Source organism: Spermophilus citellus (genome assembly GCF_964194105.1).
Source record: "Spermophilus citellus genome assembly, chromosome: 2".
NCBI classification, from domain to species: domain Eukaryota; kingdom Metazoa; phylum Chordata; class Mammalia; order Rodentia; family Sciuridae; genus Spermophilus; species Spermophilus citellus.
In genome coordinates, this window is record NC_138183.1 from 113,151,497 (window position 1) to 113,170,813 (window position 19,317).

The window sequence follows — 19,317 nt, forward strand, 5'->3', positions numbered from 1 at the left end:
GCCTTAGTGTACTGATCATTACCTGAAAGTATCATCCACTTTGGGTGAAAAAATATTTGCTGAGATCTCTGGAGATTCGTAATTTTGGGAAGCTTGGCAACCCCTTCCCATGAAAGTGTTTCTCGCCAGTCACTGCTTAGGGCTACATCAAGAGGAAACAAAACGTAGAGATAGAACGTGAAACTACTTTGTTGTGTCAAGTTTCAAGAAGCTAGCACAAACCGTGTTGGATTTAGAGTTCCAAATACATCTATCTATATAGGAGAAAACAGAGTGAAACCTAAAAATTCAAACTGTTACTGGAAATGAACGCTTCAACATAGAAGAACGAAATTTGGGGAACCAAGTCGCCTTAGTGTACTGATCATTACCTGAAAGTATCATCCAGTTTGGGTGAAAAAATATTTGCTGAGATCTCTGGAGATTCGTAATTTTGGGAAGCTTGGCAACCCCTTCCCATGAAAGTGTTTCTCGCCAGTCACTGCTTAGGGCTACATCAAGAGGAAACAAAACGTAGAGATAGAACGTGAAACTACTTTGTTGTGTCAAGTTTCAAGAAGCTAGCACAAACCGTGTTGGATTTAGAGTTCCAAATACATCTATCAATATAGGAGAAAACAGAGTGAAACCTAAAAATTCAAACTGTTACTGGAAATGAACGCTTCAACATAGAAGAACGAAATTTGGGGAACCAAGTCGCCTTAGTGTACTGATCATTACCTGAAAGTATCATCCAGTTTGGGTGAAAAAATATTTGCTGAGATTTCTGGAGATTCGTAATTTTGGGAAGCTTGGCAACCCCTTCCCATGAAAGTGTTTCTCGCCAGTCACTGCTTAGGGCTACATCAAGAGGAAACAAAACGTAGAGATAGAACGTGAAACTACTTTGTTGTGTCAAGTTTCAAGAAGCTAGCACAAACCGTGTTGGATTTAGAGTTCCAAATACATCTATCAATATAGGAGAAAACAGAGTGAAACCTAAAAATTCAAACTGTTACTGGAAATGAACGCTTCAACATAGAAGAACGAAATTTGGGGAACCAAGTCGCCTTAGTGTACTGATCATTACCTGAAAGTATCATCCAGTTTGGGTGAAAAAATATTTGCTGATATTTCTGGAGATTCGTAATTTTGGGAAGCTTGGCAACCCCGTTCCATGAAAGGGATTCTCGCCAGTCACTGCTTAGGGCTACATCAAGAGGAAACAAAACGTAGAGATAGAACGTGAAACTACATTGTTGTGTCAAGTTTCAAGAAGCTAGCACAAACCGTGTGGGATTTAGAGTTCCAAATACATCTAACAATGTAGGAGAAAACAGAGTGAAACCTAAAAATTCAAACTGTTACTGGAAATGAACGCTTCAACATAGAAGAACGAAATTTGGGGAACCAAGTCGCCTTAGTGTACTGATCATTACCTGAAAGTATCATCCAGTTTGGGTGAAAAAATATTTGCTGAGATCTCTGGAGATTCGTAATTTTGGGAAGCTTGGCAACCCCTTCCCATGAAAGTGTTTCTCGCCAGTCACTGCTTAGGGCTACATCAAGAGGAAACAAAACGTAGAGATAGAACGTGAAACTACTTTGTTGGGTCAAGTTTCAAGAAGCTAGCACAAACCGTGTTGGATTTAGAGTTCCAAATACATCTATCAATGTAGGAGAAAATAGAGTGAAACCTAAAAATTCAAACTGTTACTGGAAATGAACGCTTCAACATAGAAGAACGAAATTTGGGGAACCAAGTCGCCTTAGTGTACTGATCATTACCTGAAAGTATCATCCAGTTTGGGTGAAAAAATATTTGCTGAGATTTCTGGAGATTCGTAATTTTGGGAAGCTTGGCAACCCCTTCCCATGAAAGTGTTTCTCGCCAGTCACTGCTTAGGGCTACATCAAGAGGAAACAAAACGTAGAGATAGAACGTGAAACTACTTTGTTGTGTCAAGTTTCAAGAAGCTAGCACAAACCGTGTTGGATTTAGAGTTCCAAATACATCTATCAATATAGGAGAAAACAGAGTGAAACCTAAAAATTCAAACTGTTACTGGAAATGAACGCTTCAACATAGAAGAACGAAATTTGGGGAACCAAGTCGCCTTAGTGTACTGATCATTACCTGAAAGTATCATCCAGTTTGGGTGAAAAAATATTTGCTGAGATTTCTGGAGATTCGTAATTTTGGGAAGCTTGGCAACCCCTTCCCATGAAAGTGTTTCTCGCCAGTCACTGCTTAGGGCTACATCAAGAGGAAACAAAACGTAGAGATATAACGTGAAACTACTTTGTTGTGTCAAGTTTCAAGAAGCTAGCACAAACCGTGTTGGATTTAGAGTTCCAAATACATCTATCAATATAGGAGAAAACAGAGTGAAACCTAAAAATTCAAACTGTTACTGGAAATGAACGCTTCAACAGAGAAGAACGAAATTTGGGGAACCAAGTCGCCTTAGTGTACAGATCATTACCTGAAAGTATCATCCACTTTGGGTGAAAAAATATTTGCTGAGATTTCTGGAGATTCGTAATTTTGGGAAGCTTGGCAACCCCTTCCCGTGAAAGTGTTTCTCGCCAGTCACTGCTTAGGGCTACATCAAGAGGAAACAAAACGTAGAGATAGAACGTGAAACTACTTTGTTGTGTCAAGTTTCAAGAAGCTAGCACAAACCGTGTTGGATTTAGAGTTCCAAATACATCTATCAATATAGGAGAAAACAGAGTGAAACCTAAAAATTCAAACTGTTACTGGAAATGAACGCTTCAACATAGAAGAACGAAATTTGGGGAACCAAGTCGCCTTAGTGTACTGATCATTACCTGAAAGTATCATCCACTTTGGGTGAAAAAATATTTGCTGAGATTTCTGGAGATTCGTAATTTTGGGAAGCTTGGCAACCCCTTCCCATGAAAGTGTTTCTCGCCAGTCACTGCTTAGGGCTACATCAAGAGGAAACAAAACGTAGAGATAGAACGTGAAACTACTTTGTTGTGTCAAGTTTCAAGAAGCTAGCACAAACCGTGTTGGATTTAGAGTTCCAAATACATCTATCTATATAGGAGAAAACAGAGTGAAACCTAAAAATTCAAACTGTTACTGGAAATGAACGCTTCAACATAGAAGAACGAAATTTGGGGAACCAAGTCGCCCTAGTGTACTGATCATTACCTGAAAGTATCATCCAGTTTGGGTGAAAAAATATTTGCTGAGATCTCTGGAGATTCGTAATTTTGGGAAGCTTGGCAACCCCTTCCCATGAAAGTGTTTCTCGCCAGTCACTGCTTAGGGCTACATCAAGAGGAAACAAAACGTAGAGATAGAACGTGAAACTACTTTGTTGTGTCAAGTTTCAAGAAGCTAGAACAAACCGTGTTGGATTTAGAGTTCCAAATACATCTATCAATATAGGAGAAAACAGAGTGAAACCTAAAAATTCAAACTGTTACTGGAAATGAACGCTTCAACATAGAAGAACGAAATTTGGGGAACCAAGTCGCCTTAGTGTACTGATCATTACCTGAAAGTATCATCCAGTTTGGGTGAAAAAATGTTTGCTGAGATTTCTGGAGATTCGTAATTTTGGGAAGCTTGGCAACCCCTTCCCATGAAAGTGTTCCTCGCCAGTCACTGCTTAGGGCTACATCAAGAGGAAACAAAACGTAGAGATAGAACGTGAAACTACTTTGTTGTGTCAAGTTTCAAGAAGCTAGCACAAACCGTGTTGGATTTAGAGTTCCAAATACATCTATCAATATAGGAGAAAACAGAGTGAAACCTAAAAATTCAAACTGTTACTGGAAATGAATGCTTCAACATAGAAGAACGAAATTTGGGGAACCAAGTCGCCTTAGTGTACTGATCATTACCTGAAAGTATCATCCAGTTTGGGTGAAAAAATATTTGCTGATATTTCTGGAGATTCGTAATTTTGGGAAGCTTGGCAACCCCGTTCCATGAAAGGGATTCTCGCCAGTCACTGCTTAGGGCTACATCAAGAGGAAACAAAGCATAGAGATAGAACGTGAAAAAACTTTGTTGTGTCAAGTTTCAAGAAGCTAGCACAAACCGTGTGGGATTTAGAGTTCCAAATACATCTATCTATATAGGAGAAAACAGAGTGAAACCTAAAAATTCAAACTGTTACTGGAAATGAACGCTTCAACATAGAAGAACGAAATTTGGGGAACCAAGTCGCCTTAGTGTACTGATCATTACCTGAAAGTATCATCCAGTTTGGGTGAAAAAATATTTGCTGAGATCTCTGGAGATTCGTAATTTTGGGAAGCTTGGCAACCCCTTCCCATGAAAGTGTTTCTCGCCAGTCACTGCTTAGGGCTACATCAAGAGGAAACAAAACGTAGAGATAGAATGTGAAACTACTTTGTTGTGTCAAGTTTCAAGAAGGTAGCACAAACCGTGTTGGATTTAGAGTTCCAAATACATCTATCAATATAGGAGAAAACAGAGTGAAACCTAAAAATTCAAACTGTTACTGGAAATGAACGCTTCAACATAGAAGAACGAAATTTGGGGAACCAAGTCGCCTTAGTGTACTGATCATTACCTGAAAGTATCATCCAGTTTGGGTGAAAAAATATTTGCTGAGATTTCTGGAGATTCGTAATTTTGGGAAGCTTGGCAACCCCTTCCCATGAAAGTGTTTCTCGCCAGTCACTGCTTAGGGCTACATCAAGAGGAAACAAAACGTAGAGATAGAATGTGAAACTACTTTGTTGTGTCAAGTTTCAAGAAGCTAGCACAAACCGTGTTGGATTTAGAGTTCCAAATACATCTATCAATATAGGAGAAAACAGAGTGAAACCTAAAAATTCAAACTGTTACTGGAAATGAACGCTTCAACATAGAAGAACGAAATTTGGGGAACCAAGTCGCCTTAGTGTACTGATCATTACCTGAAAGTATCATCCAGTTTGGGTGAAAAAATATTTGCTGATATTTCTGGAGATTCGTAATTTTGGGAAGCTTGGCAACCCCGTTCCATGAAAGGGATTCTCGCCAGTCACTGCTTAGGGCTACATCAAGAGGAAACAAAGCATAGAGATAGAACGTGAAAAAACTTTGTTGTGTCAAGTTTCAAGAAGCTAGCACAAACCGTGTGGGATTTAGAGTTCCAAATACATCTATCTATATAGGAGAAAACAGAGTGAAACCTAAAAATTCAAACTGTTACTGGAAATGAACGCTTCAACATAGAAGAACGAAATTTGGGGAACCAAGTCGCCTTAGTGTACTGATCATTACCTGAAAGTATCATCCAGTTTGGGTGAAAAAATATTTGCTGAGATCTCTGGAGATTCGTAATTTTGGGAAGCTTGGCAACCCCTTCCCATGAAAGTGTTTCTCGCCAGTCACTGCTTAGGGCTACATCAAGAGGAAACAAAACGTAGAGATAGAATGTGAAACTACTTTGTTGTGTCAAGTTTCAAGAAGCTAGCACAAACCGTGTTGGATTTAGAGTTCCAAATACATCTATCAATATAGGAGAAAACAGAGTGAAACCTAAAAATTCAAACTGTTACTGGAAATGAACGCTTCAACATAGAAGAACGAAATTTGGGGAACCAAGTCGCCTTAGTGTACTGATCATTACCTGAAAGTATCATCCAGTTTGGGTGAAAAAATATTTGCTGAGATTTCTGGAGATTCGTAATTTTGGGAAGCTTGGCAACCCCTTCCCATGAAAGTGTTTCTCGCCAGTCACTGCTTAGGGCTACATCAAGAGGAAACAAAACGTAGAGATATAACGTGAAACTACTTTGTTGTGTCAAGTTTCAAGAAGCTAGCACAAACCGTGTTGGATTTAGAGTTCCAAATACATCTATCAATATAGGAGAAAACACAGTGAAACCTAAAAATTCAAACTGTTACTGGAAATGAACGCTTCAACATAGAAGAACGAAATTTGGGGAACCAAGTCGCCTTAGTGTACAGATCATTACCTGAAAGTATCATCCACTTTGGGTGAAAAAATATTTGCTATGATTTCTGGAGATTCGTAATTTTGGGAAGCTTGGCAACCCCTTCCCATGAAAGTGTTTCTCGCCAGTCACTGCTTAGGGCTACATCAAGAGGAAACAAAACGTAGAGATATAACGTGAAACTACTTTGTTGTGTCAAGTTTCAAGAAGCTAGCACAAACCGTGTTGGATTTAGAGTTCCAAATACATCTATCAATATAGGAGAAAACAGAGTGAAACCTAAAAATTCAAACTGTTACTGGAAATGAACGCTTCAACATAGAAGAACGAAATTTGGGGAACCAAGTCGCCTTAGTGTACTGATCATTACCTGAAAGTATCATCCACTTTGGGTGAAAAAATATTTGCTGAGATTTCTGGAGATTCGTAATTTTGGGAAGCTTGGCAACCCCTTCCCATGAAAGTGTTTCTCGCCAGTCACTGCTTAGGGCTACATCAAGAGGAAACAAAACGTAGAGATAGAACGTGAAACTACTTTGTTGTGTCAAGTTTCAAGAAGCTAGCACAAACCGTGTTGGATTTAGAGTTCCAAATACATCTATCTATATAGGAGAAAACAGAGTGAAACCTAAAAATTCAAACTGTTACTGGAAATGAACGCTTCAACATAGAAGAACGAAATTTGGGGAACCAAGTCGCCTTAGTGTACTGATCATTACCTGAAAGTATCATCCAGTTTGGGTGAAAAAATATTTGCTGAGATCTCTGGAGATTCGTAATTTTGGGAAGCTTGGCAACCCCTTCCCATGAAAGTGTTTCTCGCCAGTCACTGCTTAGGGCTACATCAAGAGGAAACAAAACGTAGAGATAGAACGTGAAACTACTTTGTTGTGTCAAGTTTCAAGAAGCTAGAACAAACCGTGTTGGATTTAGAGTTCCAAATACATCTATCAATGTAGGAGAAAATAGAGTGAAACCTAAAAATTCAAACTGTTACTGGAAATGAACGCTTCAACATAGAAGAACGAAATTTGGGGAACCAAGTCGCCTTAGTGTACTGATCATTACCTGAAAGTATCATCCAGTTTGGGTGAAAAAATATTTGCTGAGATCTCTGGAGATTCGTAATTTTGGGAAGCTTGGCAACCCCTTCCCATGAAAGTGTTTCTCGCCAGTCACTGCTTAGGGCTACATCAAGAGGAAACAAAACGTAGAGATAGAATGTGAAACTACTTTGTTGTGTCAAGTTTCAAGAAGGTAGCACAAACCGTGTTGGATTTAGAGTTCCAAATACATCTATCAATATAGGAGAAAACAGAGTGAAACCTAAAAATTCAAACTGTTACTGGAAATGAACGCTTCAACATAGAAGAACGAAATTTGGGGAACCAAGTCGCCTTAGTGTACTGATCATTACCTGAAAGTATCATCCAGTTTGGGTGAAAAAATATTTGCTGAGATTTCTGGAGATTCGTAATTTTGGGAAGCTTGGCAACCCCTTCCCATGAAAGTGTTTCTCGCCAGTCACTGCTTAGGGCTACATCAAGAGGAAACAAAACGTAGAGATAGAATGTGAAACTACTTTGTTGTGTCAAGTTTCAAGAAGCTAGCACAAACCGTGTTGGATTTAGAGTTCCAAATACATCTATCAATATAGGAGAAAACAGAGTGAAACCTAAAAATTCAAACTGTTACTGGAAATGAACGCTTCAACATAGAAGAACGAAATTTGGGGAACCAAGTCGCCTTAGTGTACTGATCATTACCTGAAAGTATCATCCAGTTTGGGTGAAAAAATATTTGCTGATATTTCTGGAGATTCGTAATTTTGGGAAGCTTGGCAACCCCGTTCCATGAAAGGGATTCTCGCCAGTCACTGCTTAGGGCTACATCAAGAGGAAACAAAGCATAGAGATAGAACGTGAAAAAACTTTGTTGTGTCAAGTTTCAAGAAGCTAGCACAAACCGTGTGGGATTTAGAGTTCCAAATACATCTATCTATATAGGAGAAAACAGAGTGAAACCTAAAAATTCAAACTGTTACTGGAAATGAACGCTTCAACATAGAAGAACGAAATTTGGGGAACCAAGTCGCCTTAGTGTACTGATCATTACCTGAAAGTATCATCCAGTTTGGGTGAAAAAATATTTGCTGAGATCTCTGGAGATTCGTAATTTTGGGAAGCTTGGCAACCCCTTCCCATGAAAGTGTTTCTCGCCAGTCACTGCTTAGGGCTACATCAAGAGGAAACAAAACGTAGAGATAGAATGTGAAACTACTTTGTTGTGTCAAGTTTCAAGAAGCTAGCACAAACCGTGTTGGATTTAGAGTTCCAAATACATCTATCAATATAGGAGAAAACAGAGTGAAACCTAAAAATTCAAACTGTTACTGGAAATGAACGCTTCAACATAGAAGAACGAAATTTGGGGAACCAAGTCGCCTTAGTGTACTGATCATTACCTGAAAGTATCATCCAGTTTGGGTGAAAAAATATTTGCTGAGATTTCTGGAGATTCGTAATTTTGGGAAGCTTGGCAACCCCTTCCCATGAAAGTGTTTCTCGCCAGTCACTGCTTAGGGCTACATCAAGAGGAAACAAAACGTAGAGATATAACGTGAAACTACTTTGTTGTGTCAAGTTTCAAGAAGCTAGCACAAACCGTGTTGGATTTAGAGTTCCAAATACATCTATCAATATAGGAGAAAACACAGTGAAACCTAAAAATTCAAACTGTTACTGGAAATGAACGCTTCAACATAGAAGAACGAAATTTGGGGAACCAAGTCGCCTTAGTGTACAGATCATTACCTGAAAGTATCATCCACTTTGGGTGAAAAAATATTTGCTATGATTTCTGGAGATTCGTAATTTTGGGAAGCTTGGCAACCCCTTCCCATGAAAGTGTTTCTCGCCAGTCACTGCTTAGGGCTACATCAAGAGGAAACAAAACGTAGAGATATAACGTGAAACTACTTTGTTGTGTCAAGTTTCAAGAAGCTAGCACAAACCGTGTTGGATTTAGAGTTCCAAATACATCTATCAATATAGGAGAAAACAGAGTGAAACCTAAAAATTCAAACTGTTACTGGAAATGAACGCTTCAACATAGAAGAACGAAATTTGGGGAACCAAGTCGCCTTAGTGTACTGATCATTACCTGAAAGTATCATCCACTTTGGGTGAAAAAATATTTGCTGAGATTTCTGGAGATTCGTAATTTTGGGAAGCTTGGCAACCCCTTCCCATGAAAGTGTTTCTCGCCAGTCACTGCTTAGGGCTACATCAAGAGGAAACAAAACGTAGAGATAGAACGTGAAACTACTTTGTTGTGTCAAGTTTCAAGAAGCTAGCACAAACCGTGTTGGATTTAGAGTTCCAAATACATCTATCTATATAGGAGAAAACAGAGTGAAACCTAAAAATTCAAACTGTTACTGGAAATGAACGCTTCAACATAGAAGAACGAAATTTGGGGAACCAAGTCGCCTTAGTGTACTGATCATTACCTGAAAGTATCATCCAGTTTGGGTGAAAAAATATTTGCTGAGATCTCTGGAGATTCGTAATTTTGGGAAGCTTGGCAACCCCTTCCCATGAAAGTGTTTCTCGCCAGTCACTGCTTAGGGCTACATCAAGAGGAAACAAAACGTAGAGATAGAACGTGAAACTACTTTGTTGTGTCAAGTTTCAAGAAGCTAGAACAAACCGTGTTGGATTTAGAGTTCCAAATACATCTATCAATGTAGGAGAAAATAGAGTGAAACCTAAAAATTCAAACTGTTACTGGAAATGAACGCTTCAACATAGAAGAACGAAATTTGGGGAACCAAGTCGCCTTAGTGTACTGATCATTACCTGAAAGTATCATCCAGTTTGGGTGAAAAAATATTTGCTGAGATTTCTGGAGATTCGTAATTTTGGGAAGCTTGGCAACCCCTTCCCATGAAAGGGTTTCTCGCCAGTCACTGCTTAGGGCTACATCAAGAGGAAACAAAACGTAGAGATAGAACGTGAAACTACTTTGTTGTGTCAAGTTTCAAGAAGCTAGCACAAACCGTGTTGGATTTAGAGTTCCAAATACATCTATCAATATAGGAGAAAACAGAGTGAAACCTAAAAATTCAAACTGTTACTGGAAATGAACGCTTCAACATAGAAGAACGAAATTTGGGGAACCAAGTCGCCTTAGTGTACTGATCATTACCTGAAAGTATCATCCAGTTTGGGTGAAAAAATGTTTGCTGAGATTTCTGGAGATTCGTAATTTTGGGAAGCTTGGCAACCCCTTCCCATGAAAGTGTTTCTCGCCAGTCACTGCTTAGGGCTACATCAAGAGGAAACAAAACGTAGAGATAGAACGTGAAACTACTTTGTTGTGTCAAGTTTCAAGAAGCTAGCACAAACCGTGTTGGATTTAGAGTTCCAAATACATCTATCTATATAAGAGAAAACAGAGTGAAACCTAAAAATTCAAACTGTTACTGGAAATGAACGCTTCAACATAGAAGAACGAAATTTGGGGAACCAAGTCGCCTTAGTGTACTGATCATTACCTGAAAGTATCATCCACTTTGGGTGAAAAAATATTTGCTGAGATTTCTGGAGATTCGTAATTTTGGGAAGCTTGGCAACCCCTTCCCATGAAAGTGTTTCTCGCCAGTCACTGCTTAGGGCTACATCAAGAGGAAACAAAACGTAGAGATAGAACGTGAAACTACTTTGTTGTGTCAAGTTTCAAGAAGCTAGCACAAACCGTGTTGGATTTAGAGTTCCAAATACATCTATCTATATAGGAGAAAACAGAGTGAAACCTAAAAATTCAAACTGTTACTGGAAATGAACGCTTCAACATAGAAGAACGAAATTTGGGGAACCAAGTCGCCTTAGTGTACTGATCATTACCTGAAAGTATCATCCAGTTTGGGTGAAAAAATATTTGCTGAGATCTCTGGAGATTCGTAATTTTGGGAAGCTTGGCAACCCCTTCCCATGAAAGTGTTTCTCGCCAGTCACTGCTTAGGGCTACATCAAGAGGAAACAAAACGTAGAGATAGAACGTGAAACTACTTTGTTGTGTCAAGTTTCAAGAAGCTAGCACAAACCGTGTTGGATTTAGAGTTCCAAATACATCTATCAATATAGGAGAAAACAGAGTGAAACCTAAAAATTCAAACTGTTACTGGAAATGAACGCTTCAACATAGAAGAACGAAATTTGGGGAACCAAGTCGCCTTAGTGTACTGATCATTACCTGAAAGTATCATCCAGTTTGGGTGAAAAAATATTTGCTGAGATTTCTGGAGATTCGTAATTTTGGGAAGCTTGGCAACCCCTTCCCATGAAAGTGTTTCTCGCCAGTCACTGCTTAGGGCTACATCAAGAGGAAACAAAACGTAGAGATAGAACGTGAAACTACTTTGTTGTGTCAAGTTTCAAGAAGCTAGCACAAACCGTGTTGGATTTAGAGTTCCAAATACATCTATCAATATAGGAGAAAACAGAGTGAAACCTAAAAATTCAAACTGTTACTGGAAATGAACGCTTCAACATAGAAGAACGAAATTTGGGGAACCAAGTCGCCTTAGTGTACTGATCATTACCTGAAAGTATCATCCAGTTTGGGTGAAAAAATATTTGCTGATATTTCTGGAGATTCGTAATTTTGGGAAGCTTGGCAACCCCGTTCCATGAAAGGGATTCTCGCCAGTCACTGCTTAGGGCTACATCAAGAGGAAACAAAACGTAGAGATAGAACGTGAAACTACATTGTTGTGTCAAGTTTCAAGAAGCTAGCACAAACCGTGTGGGATTTAGAGTTCCAAATACATCTAACAATGTAGGAGAAAACAGAGTGAAACCTAAAAATTCAAACTGTTACTGGAAATGAACGCTTCAACATAGAAGAACGAAATTTGGGGAACCAAGTCGCCTTAGTGTACTGATCATTACCTGAAAGTATCATCCAGTTTGGGTGAAAAAATATTTGCTGAGATCTCTGGAGATTCGTAATTTTGGGAAGCTTGGCAACCCCTTCCCATGAAAGTGTTTCTCGCCAGTCACTGCTTAGGGCTACATCAAGAGGAAACAAAACGTAGAGATAGAACGTGAAACTACTTTGTTGGGTCAAGTTTCAAGAAGCTAGCACAAACCGTGTTGGATTTAGAGTTCCAAATACATCTATCAATGTAGGAGAAAATAGAGTGAAACCTAAAAATTCAAACTGTTACTGGAAATGAACGCTTCAACATAGAAGAACGAAATTTGGGGAACCAAGTCGCCTTAGTGTACTGATCATTACCTGAAAGTATCATCCAGTTTGGGTGAAAAAATATTTGCTGAGATTTCTGGAGATTCGTAATTTTGGGAAGCTTGGCAACCCCTTCCCATGAAAGTGTTTCTCGCCAGTCACTGCTTAGGGCTACATCAAGAGGAAACAAAACGTAGAGATAGAACGTGAAACTACTTTGTTGTGTCAAGTTTCAAGAAGCTAGCACAAACCGTGTTGGATTTAGAGTTCCAAATACATCTATCAATATAGGAGAAAACAGAGTGAAACCTAAAAATTCAAACTGTTACTGGAAATGAACGCTTCAACATAGAAGAACGAAATTTGGGGAACCAAGTCGCCTTAGTGTACTGATCATTACCTGAAAGTATCATCCAGTTTGGGTGAAAAAATATTTGCTGAGATTTCTGGAGATTCGTAATTTTGGGAAGCTTGGCAACCCCTTCCCATGAAAGTGTTTCTCGCCAGTCACTGCTTAGGGCTACATCAAGAGGAAACAAAACGTAGAGATATAACGTGAAACTACTTTGTTGTGTCAAGTTTCAAGAAGCTAGCACAAACCGTGTTGGATTTAGAGTTCCAAATACATCTATCAATATAGGAGAAAACAGAGTGAAACCTAAAAATTCAAACTGTTACTGGAAATGAACGCTTCAACATAGAAGAACGAAATTTGGGGAACCAAGTCGCCTTAGTGTACAGATCATTACCTGAAAGTATCATCCACTTTGGGTGAAAAAATATTTGCTGAGATTTCTGGAGATTCGTAATTTTGGGAAGCTTGGCAACCCCTTCCCGTGAAAGTGTTTCTCGCCAGTCACTGCTTAGGGCTACATCAAGAGGAAACAAAACGTAGAGATAGAACGTGAAACTACTTTGTTGTGTCAAGTTTCAAGAAGCTAGCACAAACCGTGTTGGATTTAGAGTTCCAAATACATCTATCAATATAGGAGAAAACAGAGTGAAACCTAAAAATTCAAACTGTTACTGGAAATGAACGCTTCAACATAGAAGAACGAAATTTGGGGAACCAAGTCGCCTTAGTGTACTGATCATTACCTGAAAGTATCATCCACTTTGGGTGAAAAAATATTTGCTGAGATTTCTGGAGATTCGTAATTTTGGGAAGCTTGGCAACCCCTTCCCATGAAAGTGTTTCTCGCCAGTCACTGCTTAGGGCTACATCAAGAGGAAACAAAACGTAGAGATAGAACGTGAAACTACTTTGTTGTGTCAAGTTTCAAGAAGCTAGCACAAACCGTGTTGGATTTAGAGTTCCAAATACATCTATCTATATAGGAGAAAACAGAGTGAAACCTAAAAATTCAAACTGTTACTGGAAATGAACGCTTCAACATAGAAGAACGAAATTTGGGGAACCAAGTCGCCCTAGTGTACTGATCATTACCTGAAAGTATCATCCAGTTTGGGTGAAAAAATATTTGCTGAGATCTCTGGAGATTCGTAATTTTGGGAAGCTTGGCAACCCCTTCCCATGAAAGTGTTTCTCGCCAGTCACTGCTTAGGGCTACATCAAGAGGAAACAAAACGTAGAGATAGAACGTGAAACTACTTTGTTGTGTCAAGTTTCAAGAAGCTAGAACAAACCGTGTTGGATTTAGAGTTCCAAATACATCTATCAATATAGGAGAAAACAGAGTGAAACCTAAAAATTCAAACTGTTACTGGAAATGAACGCTTCAACATAGAAGAACGAAATTTGGGGAACCAAGTCGCCTTAGTGTACTGATCATTACCTGAAAGTATCATCCAGTTTGGGTGAAAAAATGTTTGCTGAGATTTCTGGAGATTCGTAATTTTGGGAAGCTTGGCAACCCCTTCCCATGAAAGTGTTCCTCGCCAGTCACTGCTTAGGGCTACATCAAGAGGAAACAAAACGTAGAGATAGAACGTGAAACTACTTTGTTGTGTCAAGTTTCAAGAAGCTAGCACAAACCGTGTTGGATTTAGAGTTCCAAATACATCTATCAATATAGGAGAAAACAGAGTGAAACCTAAAAATTCAAACTGTTACTGGAAATGAACGCTTCAACATAGAAGAACGAAATTTGGGGAACCAAGTCGCCTTAGTGTACTGATCATTACCTGAAAGTATCATCCAGTTTGGGTGAAAAAATATTTGCTGATATTTCTGGAGATTCGTAATTTTGGGAAGCTTGGCAACCCCGTTCCATGAAAGGGATTCTCGCCAGTCACTGCTTAGGGCTACATCAAGAGGAAACAAAGCATAGAGATAGAACGTGAAAAAACTTTGTTGTGTCAAGTTTCAAGAAGCTAGCACAAACCGTGTGGGATTTAGAGTTCCAAATACATCTATCTATATAGGAGAAAACAGAGTGAAACCTAAAAATTCAAACTGTTACTGGAAATGAACGCTTCAACATAGAAGAACGAAATTTGGGGAACCAAGTCGCCTTAGTGTACTGATCATTACCTGAAAGTATCATCCAGTTTGGGTGAAAAAATATTTGCTGAGATTTCTGGAGATTCGTAATTTTGGGAAGCTTGGCAACCCCTTCCCATGAAAGTGTTTCTCGCCAGTCACTGCTTAGGGCTACATCAAGAGGAAACAAAACGTAGAGATAGAATGTGAAACTACTTTGTTGTGTCAAGTTTCAAGAAGCTAGCACAAACCGTGTTGGATTTAGAGTTCCAAATACATCTATCTATATAGGAGAAAACAGAGTGAAACCTAAAAATTCAAACTGTTACTGGAAATGAACGCTTCAACATAGAAGAACGAAATTTGGGGAACCAAGTCGCCTTAGTGTACTGATCATTACCTGAAAGTATCATCCAGTTTGGGTGAAAAAATATTTGCTGAGATTTCTGGAGATTCGTAATTTTGGGAAGCTTGGCAACCCCTTCCCATGAAAGTGTTTCTCGCCAGTCACTGCTTAGGGCTACATCAAGAGGAAACAAAACGTAGAGATAGAACGTGAAACTACTTTGTTGTGTCAAGTTTCAAGAAGCTAGCACAAACCGTGTTGGATTTAGAGTTCCAAATACATCTATCAATATAGGAGAAAACACAGTGAAACCTAAAAATTCAAACTGTTACTGGAAATGAACGCTTCAACATAGAAGAACGAAATTTGGGGAACCAAGTCGCCTTAGTGTACAGATCATTACCTGAAAGTATCATCCACTTTGGGTGAAAAAATATTTGCTGAGATTTCTGGAGATTCGTAATTTTGGGAAGCTTGGCAACCCCTTCCCATGAAAGTGTTTCTCGCCAGTCACTGCTTAGGGCTACATCAAGAGGAAACAAAACGTAGAGATAGAACGTGAAACTACTTTGTTGTGTCAAGTTTCAAGAAGCTAGCACAAACCGTGTTGGATTTAGAGTTCCAAATACATCTATCAATATAGGAGAAAACAGAGTGAAACCTAAAAATTCAAACTGTTACTGGAAATGAACGCTTCAACATAGAAGAACGAAATTTGGGGAACCAAGTCGCCTTAGTGTACTGATCATTACCTGAAAGTATCATCCACTTTGGGTCAAAAAATATTTGCTGAGATTTCTGGAGATTCGTAATTTTGGGAAGCTTGGCAACCCCTTCCCATGAAAGTGTTTCTCGCCAGTCACTGCTTAGGGCTACATCAAGAGGAAACAAAACGTAGAGATAGAACGTGAAACTACTTTGTTGTGTCAAGTTTCAAGAAGCTAGCACAAACCGTGTTGGATTTAGAGTTCCAAATACATCTATCTATATAGGAGAAAACAGAGTGAAACCTAAAAATTCAAACTGTTACTGGAAATGAACGCTTCAACATAGAAGAACGAAATTTGGGGAACCAAGTCGCCTTAGTGTACTGATCATTACCTGAAAGTATCATCCAGTTTGGGTGAAAAAATATTTGCTGAGATCTCTGGAGATTCGTAATTTTGGGAAGCTTGGCAACCCCTTCCCATGAAAGTGTTTCTCGCCAGTCACTGCTTAGGGCTACATCAAGAGGAAACAAAACGTAGAGATAGAACGTGAAACTACTTTGTTGTGTCAAGTTTCAAGAAGCTAGCACAAACCGTGTTGGATTTAGAGTTCCAAATACATCTATCAATATAGGAGAAAACAGAGTGAAACCTAAAAATTCAAACTGTTACTGGAAATGAACGCTTCAACATAGAAGAACGAAATTTGGGGAACCAAGTCGCCTTAGTGTACTGATCATTACCTGAAAGTATCATCCAGTTTGGGTGAAAAAATATTTGCTGAGATTTCTGGAGATTCGTAATTTTGGGAAGCTTGGCATCCCCGTTCCATGAAAGGGATTCTCGCCAGTCACTGCTTAGGGCTACATCAAGAGGAAACAAAACGTAGAGAAAGAACGTGAAACTACTTTGTTGTGTCAAGTTTCAAGAAGCTAGCACAAACCGTGTTGGATTTAGAGTTCCAAATACATCTATTAATATAGGAGAAAACAGACTGAAACCTAAAAATTCAAACTGTTACTGGAAATGAACGCTTCAACATAGAAGAACGAAATTTGGGGAACCTAGTCGCCTTAGTGTACTGATCATTACCTGAAAGTATCATCCAGTTTGGGTGAAAAAATATTTGCTGAGATTTCTGGAGATTCGTAATTTTGGGAAGCTTGGCAACCCCTTCCCATGAAAGTGTTTCTCGCCAGTCACTGCTTAGGGCTACAACAAGAGGAAACAAAACGTAGAGATAGAACGTGAAACTACTTTGTTGTGTCAAGTTTCAAGAAGCTAGCACAAACAGTGTTGGATTTAGAGTTCCAAATACATCTATCAATGTATGAGAAAACAGAGTGAAACCTAAAAATTCAAACTGTTACTGGAAATGAACGCTTCAACATAGAAGAACGAAATTTGGGGAACCAAGTCGCCTTAGTGTACTGATCATTACCTGAAAGTATCATCCAGTTTGGGTGAAAAAATATTTGCTGAGATTTCTGGAGATTCGTAATTTTGGGAAGCTTGGCAACCCCTTCCCATGAAAGTGTTTCTCGCCAGTCACTGCTTAGGGCTACATCAAGAGGAAACAAAACGTAGAGATAGAACGTGAAACTACTTTGTTGTGTCAAGTTTCAAGAAGCTAGCACAAACCGTGTTGGATTTAGAGTTCCAAATACATCTATCAATATAGGAGAAAACAGAGTGAAACCTAAAAATTCAAACTGTTACTGGAAATGAACGCTTCAACATAGAAGAACGAAATTTGGGGAACCAAGTCGCCTTAGTGTACTGATCATTACCTGAAAGTATCATCCAGTTTGGGTGAAAAAATGTTTGCTGAGATTTCTGGAGATTCGTAATTTTGGGAAGCTTGGCAACCCCTTCCCATGAAAGTGTTTCTCGCCAGTCACTGCTTAGGGCTACATCAAGAGGAAACAAAACGTAGAGATAGAACGTGAAACTACTTTGTTGTGTCAAATTTCAAGAAGCTAACACAAACCGTGTTGGATTTAGAGTTCCAAATACATCTATCAATATAGGAGAAAACAGAGTGAAACCTAAAAATTCAAACTGTTACTGGAAATGAACGCTTCAACATAGAAGAAGGAAATTTGGGGAACCAAGTCGCCTTAGTGTACTGATCATTACCTGAAAGTATCATCCAGTTTGGGTGAAAAAATATTTGCTGAGATTTCTGGAGATTCGTAATTTTGGGAAGCTTGGCAACCCCTTCCCATGAAAGTGTTTCTCGCCAGTCACTGCTTAGGGCTACATCAAGAGGAAACAAAACGTAGAGATAGAACGTGAAACTACTTTGTTGTGTCAAGTTTCAAGAAGCTAGCACAAACCGTGTTGGATTTAGAGTTCCAAATACATCTATCTATATAAGAGAAAACAGAGTGAAACCTAAAAATTCAAACTGTTACTGGAAATGAACGCTTCAACATAGAAGAACGAAATTTGGGGAACCAAGTCGCCTTAGTGTACTGATCATTACCTGAAAGTATCATCCAGTTTGGGTGAAAAAATATTTGCTGAGATTTCTGGAGATTCGTAATTTTGGGAAGCTTGGCAACCCCTTCCCATGAAAGTGTTTCTCGCCAGTCACTGCTTAGGGCTACATCAAGAGGAAACAAAACGTAGAGATAGAACGTGAAACTACTTTGTTGTGTCAAGTTTCAAGAAGCTAGCACAAACCGTGTTGGATTTAGAGTTCCAAATACATCTATCAATATAGGAGAAAACAGAGTGAAACCTAAAAATTCAAACTGTTACTGGAAATGAACGCTTCAACATAGAAGAACGAAATTTGGGGAACCAAGTCGCCTTAGTGTACTGATCATTACCTGAAAGTATCATCCAGTTTGGGTGAAAAAATATTTGCTGAGATTTCTGGAGATTCGTAATTTTGGGAAGCTTGGCAACCCCTTCACATGAAAGTGTTTCTCGCCAGTCACTGTTTAGGGCTACATCAAGAGGAAACAAAACGTAGAGATAGAACGTGAAACTACTTTGTTGTGTCAAGTTTCAAGAAGCTAGCACAAACCGTGTTGGATTTAGAGTTCCAAATACATCTATCAATATACGAGAAAACAGAGTGAAACCTAAAAATTCAAACTGTTACTGGAAATAAACGCTTCAACATAGAAGAAGGAAATTTGGGGAACCAAGTCGCCTTAGTGTACTGATCATTACCTGACAGTATCATCCAGTTTGGGTGAAAAAATATTTGCTGAGATTTCTGGAGATTCGTAATTTTGGGAAGCTTGGCAACCCCTTCCCATGAAAGTGTTTCTCGCCAGTCACTGCTTAGGGCTACATCAAGAGGAAACAAAACGTAGAGATACAACGTGAAACTACTTTGTTGTGTCAAGTTTCAAGAAGCTAGCACAAACCGTGTTGGATTTAGAGTTCCAAATACATCTATCAATGTAGGAGAAAACAGAGTGAAACCTAAAAACTCAAACTGTTACTGGAAATGAACGCTTCAACATAGAAGAACGAAATTTGGGGAACCAAGTCGCCTTAGTGTACTGATCATTACCTGAAAGTATCATCCAGTTTGGGTGAAAAAATATTTGCTGAGATTTCTGGAGATTCGTAATTTTGGGAAGCTTGGCAACCCCTTCCCATGAAAGTGTTTC